This window comes from Podarcis tiliguerta (assembly GCF_965153285.1).
Source record: "Podarcis tiliguerta genome assembly, chromosome: 3".
Classification (NCBI taxonomy): domain Eukaryota; kingdom Metazoa; phylum Chordata; class Lepidosauria; order Squamata; family Lacertidae; genus Podarcis; species Podarcis tiliguerta.
The window spans coordinates 22,532,512-22,539,413 of NC_139536.1; the positions used below are offsets into that span (position 1 = coordinate 22,532,512).

General features: G+C 44.2%; 1 long non-coding RNA gene across 1 annotated transcript; it reads left to right on the forward strand.

The window, feature by feature from the left end:
* The first annotated feature begins 1,236 nt into the window (after positions 1–1,236).
* On the forward strand, positions 1,237–6,049 carry LOC310673761. Its single transcript, XR_014509214.1, has 3 exons — positions 1,237–1,498; positions 2,844–2,960; positions 4,706–6,049. It is a non-coding gene; the product is annotated as an uncharacterized lncRNA (long non-coding RNA).
* The last annotated feature ends 853 nt before the right edge of the window (positions 6,050–6,902 follow it).

Here is a 6,902-nt window from a genome sequence, read left to right on the forward strand (position 1 = left end):
CTTGGGTATGCCCAATACATCATCTCTGGCTGTCCACAATCATGAAATGGGCAGCCAACAAGGGTTGTGTTTATCATTGTTTTCAAAGGGAAAATGTCTCTAACTAATATTTATAAAAGTTAACTATCCAGTATTGCAATCTCTGAAATTTCATTCCCTTTCAACAACTTTATTTACCGTATTTTTCACCCTATAGGACGCACCGTCCCATAAGGCGCACCTAGTTTTTTGGGGGGGAAATAAAGGAAAAAAATTATTTCCCCCCCAGGCGCGGGGTTGGGGAAGCCCGAGCTTCCCCCGACCCCAGCCCCCAAACAGGCAGCTCTCTGCAAGCCGTGGGAGCCCAGTGCTGGCTCCCGCTGCTAGCGGAGAGGTCCGCGAAGCCTGGACGCGCTGAGCTCAGCGCGCGCAGGCTTCAGCATGCAGGCACCTCTCCGCAAGCAGCGGGAGCACTCCTGCTGTTTACGGAGAGGTCCGCGAAGCCTGCATTCGCCCCATAGGACGCACCCAGATTTCCCCTTCATTTTTGGAGGGGAAAAAGTGCGTCCTATAGGGCGAAAAATACGGTATTTCGTTATTGTTTCATTTATGAATTGCTTCCCATGAGGCATCCCATGGAGATTTACCATTGCTAATTGCTTCATTTTGCAATGTCAAGAGGGTAGACCAAACAATACCATGGGTATTGCCCCCATGGCAATGTGTCTCCCCACCATACAGGGTTTAAAAAGCCCTTGTTAAATGTTAGTCCTGCTTGCAATTAACTTTTGGGGCCAGATCCTTGTTGAGAGTTCCCTGGATCAGCCCAGATCAAGGAGAAAAGTCAGATACTGTTTCTTAGGTGCTAAAAAGACAACAAAGAAGGCACTTGTCAGATATATAATGGGAGGAAGTACCACTATCTTCCATGAAGACTTTGTGAAGATATCTGGCATATTGATTTCTGAAATGTAGGAGTTGTTTTTTGTCTACATTTGGAAAGCGTTGAATGCCATTTTGGATCAAGATGGCAGACTAGACTGTTCCAAACTACACTAATTTGGACACCTCTGAAGAGGCATTCACCAAGGTGATGCTCCCCAAGGTGGAAGAAAAGATATTTATTTGGTTGGAGAATCATATCACAAAATTAAAATAAGTGTAAATTTCCAGGGATAGTTCTTTTAAGGTTCACATCTTGTCTTAGAATGTACAAAACAGTGTCGTCCTCCCCTCACTTCGGTGTTACACTGTGTGTTCGTTTTCTTTCCAGTCAGTGCCCACTGAACTCCCTATGTCCACAGTTAATGAGGACAGAATGCTTCTGTACACATGCCAGTAAAGGGATAAAAGAAGCAGGTTGTCCTGTCTTGTTGGGAGGGAGTGGACATCATTGTGTCTCCTTTGAAGAACCTAGAGTTTTACTGTGGTGCAAAGAACCCTCTTGATTCCAATATGTCCCCCAGGGTTCTGCTCCTGCTCCTTGTTATCTGTGCTTTTCTCTTCCTTCCACATGAAGGTAAGTTCCTTCTCCCAGAGCTGAAAGAAGGCTGTTCACTCAAGGTATCATAGACAAAAGCATTTAAAAAAGAGAAAGGGGACAATAGTAACTCATTTCAATACATAGGAAAGCATGAGCAAACCTCAGCCGTGGTTCTGAAACGTGATCTTACTTAGGGGGCACGATGAGGCAGGTGTCAGTAGGAGGGTGCTGCAGGTGTAAATGACTTTCAGACTTTGAAAAGCTGGCATCACTGGGTCAAGTTCATCCATTTTGTTGAATTAAACTAAATAGTTTTAACAGGAGTTTGAAAAAAATGTGCAATTAATGTTTAGTGTCTGAATTGTATTGTGCTATTATCTTCCTTGGTGGGTTGTGCTGTTCTGAATGATGCTTTTTAAAGGGATGGGGATATTGCAGATAAGTTTATGGAACCAAGGGGGTGGTGGCACAAAACTAGTTTGTGAACCATAGTGCATGCATGGATGAAAAAGGTGAAAAGTCTGCCTGCAGTAATGCATACAGTGGTAATGCTTGCACCAGCAGTAGCACATAAGGAAAGCGCCCTGCAGTTGCTGAGGTATTGGTTTGGGGCAAAGAGGCTGGGAGGTCCAGAAGCTGGTGGTGACCCCTGAGGGTGGTCATGCACTTCCAAGCTACAACAAACAGCAAATGAGCTCTCACTGGAATCTTGACCCACTATATCCCAGTGAGTGCCACATGCATGATCCAAAGACCTTTAACTTGTGTTGTAGAAGTTGCATTGCTAATGAATCATAGAGTTGAAAGATACCCAAGGATCATTTAGTCCAACCCCTTGCAATGCAGGCATCTTAGCTAAAGCTGGCCATCCAACTTCTGCTTAAAAACCTCCAAGCAAAGAGAGTCCACAACTTCCCGAGGGAGACTATTCCACTGTTGAACAGCTCTTACAGTCAGAAAGTTCTTCCTGATGTTTAGTTAGAGTCTCATTTCTTGTAACTTGAAGCCATTGGTTCGAATCCTACTCTCCAGAGCAGGAGAAAATAAGCTTGTTCCTATTTCCATGTGACAGCTCTTAAGACATTTGAACATGGCTAACATATCTCATCTCAGTCTCATCTTTTCCAAGCTAAACCTACCAAGCTCCTTCAAAAGCTCCTCATAAGGCCCATTCAGTGACTTCACAAGCACATAATCTAATCTTAAAGGGCATCAAATAGTTAATATTTTGCATCCATTCAGCCAGAATTATCCTTAATTTAAGGATTCTGCACTGCATGTTCATATGGAAAACTTCAGTGACTTCAAAGAATAGATTATTCATTCATTGTCACTTGAGGTCAAGCTTGGTATTATAATCAGGATGATTTGTCTTTCAAAGTTGATACGCTGCAATGTCGGGAAAGCTCCTCCAGTCCATCGGAAGAATTTTTGCCTCCTCGTGCCTGTGAAGCTGATCCTGAAAGGCAAACCTGCCATGCCCTAAAGGTGTACCTTAGTAAGTAATCTAACCTTCCTCTTCTTTGGGCTTAATTATGGAGCAATAATGCCAATGCAAATTTCACTGACATCAAATTCCATGTTTACAGTTCCATCTGCTTCCCACAGTTTGGTACATATCTTGTTGCAGAGTACAGATGTACCTTGGTTTTTGAACAGCCTAGTTCTCGAATTTGTTGGCTCTCGAACAATCGAAACCTGGAAGTGACTGAAAGCTAAATGTCCGACAAGGCTTCTGCAGCTTCCGATTAGCTGCAGGAGCTTCCTGCAGCCAATCAGAAGCCACACTTTGGTTTTCAAATGCTTTGGAAGTCAAAAAGACTTCCGAAACAGATTCCATTTGACTTCCAAGGTATGACTGTTTGTCAAAACATCTGAGTCCAGGAAGGACAGCCATTTGCACACTGATGATTAATGATTCATTACTGTGCCCTTTGCATACTCTGGAACTGGCTCTTCAGGGTTTCAGCAGAGGTCTTTTATAAGACCCACTACTTGATTTTCTCTTTTAATGTGGGGATGCAAGGGAATGAAATGTGGACTTTCTGTATGTGAGTTGTGCAACTGCCAGTGTCATAGCAGTACACCAGGTTGTTCCTCTCCCTCCGCATAGTGGTGCACTCACAGAACAGTGCTGGACTAAAATCCTGTCTTGAATGGAATGGTGTTGGGCACTCAAAAATATATATCTTACTATATAATGTTTTGGTAAGAATTGCGGCTAAAGAACAGCAGGTGGAGTGTGGAAACCAGGCAGGCCAGGTTACAGGTTGGCAGAGCAAGCAGTTGGGTGGTCCCAAGTGGGCATTCACATGTTCTCCATATTCCTGCTGCCACCCATTTTCCCACTTGCATGTGTGCACAAAAGGACATAGGAGGACATAGGAGCCAACTAAGCGGGGTCCAGGAGTGAGAGCTGGGCCGTAAAGAAGGCCGATCACTGAAGAATTGATACTTTTGAATTATGGTGCTGGAGGAGACTCTTGAGCGTCCCATGGACTGCAAGAAGATCAAACCTATCCATTCTGAAGGAAATCAGCCCTGAGTGCTCACTGGAAGGACAGATCGTGAAGCTGAGGCTCCAATACTTTGGGCCACCTCATGAGAAGAGAAGACTCCCTGGAAAAGACCATGATGTTGGGAAAGATGGAGGGCACAAGGAGAAGGGGACGACAGAGGACAAGATGGTTGAACAGTGTTCTCGAAGCTACGAACATGAGTTTAACCAAACTGCAGGAGGCAGTGGAAGACAGGAGTGCCTGGCATGCTCTGGTCCATGGGGTTACGAAGAGTTGGACACGACAAAACGACAAAACAACAACGACAACGGGTGCCTGGGCACCCACAAATTTTAAATGATCACCCCCCCCGTTTCTTTTTGGTGGTGCACACACTCCCTGTGGCATGTGCAAGTGACATCAGCACACCACGGGGTGTGCTGACGTGTGCGCATGTGCACATGCCGCGGTGATGGTGGCACACCCTGGGCACCCAATGTTTCGGGTTCAAGGCAGTGCACCTGCAAAAGATGTCGAGAAGGGAAGCCTGGGGTCCAAATGAGTGGGTGGCCTGGCTGAATGAGAGAGAGGCCACGTGAAGGGAGTGGGCACCCAGCCAGGCAGGGTTGGTGAGCAGTGCAAGCAGGGATAGCAGCACCTAGTATATATACCTATGAAAATATAAATGGAAATGCTTACTCATTTCCCCCCCTCTTTCCATTCATTTTATTCTCTGCCATCACAGATGGTCATCTTCAAATACAAACACTAAGCTGCAGGACAAAGAAAGATGCAAAGTGCGGCACCTCAGAGCCCGCCCCGTTCCCAGACCAGTGGACCGAATTCTTCTGCTGCGAAGACAGTGACTTCTGCAATGACAAATTTCTCACGGCACTGGAAGCAGCTTGAAGATCCTCCACACATCAGCATGTGGGTGCATTGTTTGTGCCCTTTAGTTTTCCTTTGTCCCATGCTCATATTGGTTAAAGGCATGACTATGTGATTATGGCTCTGAGTGCGGAATGCTAAAGCGTTTCCATTAAAATATATATATTCAAAAGTAAGATCTTAAGTGTCGTCCATGGCTACCAAGTTAACACCTTCAAAATGCAAACTCCCGGGGGGGGGGGTGATGAACTCTCCTTCCTTGGAGGTTGGATGGCCATCTGTCATGTATGATATCTTCATTGGAGGGCATTGGACTAGATGCCCTATGGGGTCCCTTCCAACTCTACATTTCTAGGATTCTATGATACACTCAGTCCCATAAGCCAATCAATCTTGGGTTGCTAGAGGGTCTAATTTAGCCTGTGAGGCCATTCTTTCCAAACCATGCCCATCCATCCTTCAGCTGACATCATTGGTGAGATAGGAAGGGCAGGGCTTAATCATGCACTGGCTGTGCACCATGTTCCCAGCAGGAAACAAGACTTCTGCTGCAAAACCATCAGGATTTAATCCCTGCTCCTCAACTGATGAACAAGTCCCTATTCTGAGCATTTGTTTTTGTATAGTAGCAAACAAAAGAATATTGGTTCCTTTAACCAGACTGGCACATCTTTGTCTTATAAAGAGCCATGTTTTTCTGTCCTTCCCACTCAAACTGGTACAGCTCCAAGGGTTCAACCAATCTAGCCTGACTATTACACGTTTTGGATAATTTGTCCCTCTTTTCATCCTTCCAATAAATTCAAGAAAGCATGAGCAATCCCTTCTTTCCCTTTCTCATCACAACTCTGTGAGGAATGTTTGATTATTTTAATGTTATATGTAATGTTATATTTTGTATTTTAAAATTGTTGTAAGCCACCCTGGGACTTGAGTGAAGGAAGACAAAAATGAATTTATAGTAATAGAAATAGAGTTAATAACCACAGAATTGTCATTGTAACTTAAACTAAAAGGTTTATTGACTGATAACACTCAGTACAGAAACAATATATTAGGAAGAACAGGAAGAGAAACACAGATCCTTCAAAAGCACATCAATGTACTGCAAATCTGAATGGTTCAATGTGCATAGTGAAACAAAGTAACAATAATTCATTATTAGAATGTGGATTAAATAAACAAATGAATGATTGATAAAGCAAGTGATTTTGATTCTGTTTAAATATTGTTTTCAACTGCCTTCCATATTTACCATGTTTGTGGGGATGCTGTGACTATTAACATCCAACTTCTGGTGGCAGTATAAAGGCACTTCTGTTCTCAAACATTTACAGCGAAACCCAAATATTTGGAAACTGAGGACACTTATCCGGCCCAAATTTCTTCCTCTTATAGCATGTGTCACCATAGCAGGCACCGCCGCCCTCCTTCCATGGGGAGTAAACCAAACATTTCAAGCTACTAAAACAAGGAGTGTACAGGATGTGTCCCTGTTCTAGAAAGTAATGCTTATCTTATCTTGTCCCCCAGTGTAGTTGGAGATTCCGTATTTCACTTACAGACAATTTGCTTCTTTTGATCCCATTGAGGGCATGACTCCACAGGCACTTCAAGAGTCATTTTTCCTCTACTAGTTGCATGAAGAGTGAGTCTAATGGGCTATGAAATCTCCTACATATCGGATGTTTCCCTTTTCCTCTCCATGGATTGTCAGTGGTCTGTTGGCATCTTGATGACTATATCATTACCTGCATAATGAGTAGGCTTTGTTGGCTGAAGAGCTGCAAGTGGATTGTCAATCCACTACAGGGATGATAATACATGGTTTATGGTCATCCATCTGCCTCGAAAAACATATGGAGTGTGCCTCTGAGGGTGAAGTCAAACTGCTATGTTGGCAACAGTCAAGTGACCTCCTTGGGATGCAAGCAGTGCGTATGGAAGTCCTGGGCTGCCCAGATGACAAAACCCTCCTCTTGGCCTCGCTGGTGTGGTCCAAAGGAAAGCAGAGCTATATGTTTGGCACCAGCTTGACTGCAGGAGTTGTCAGA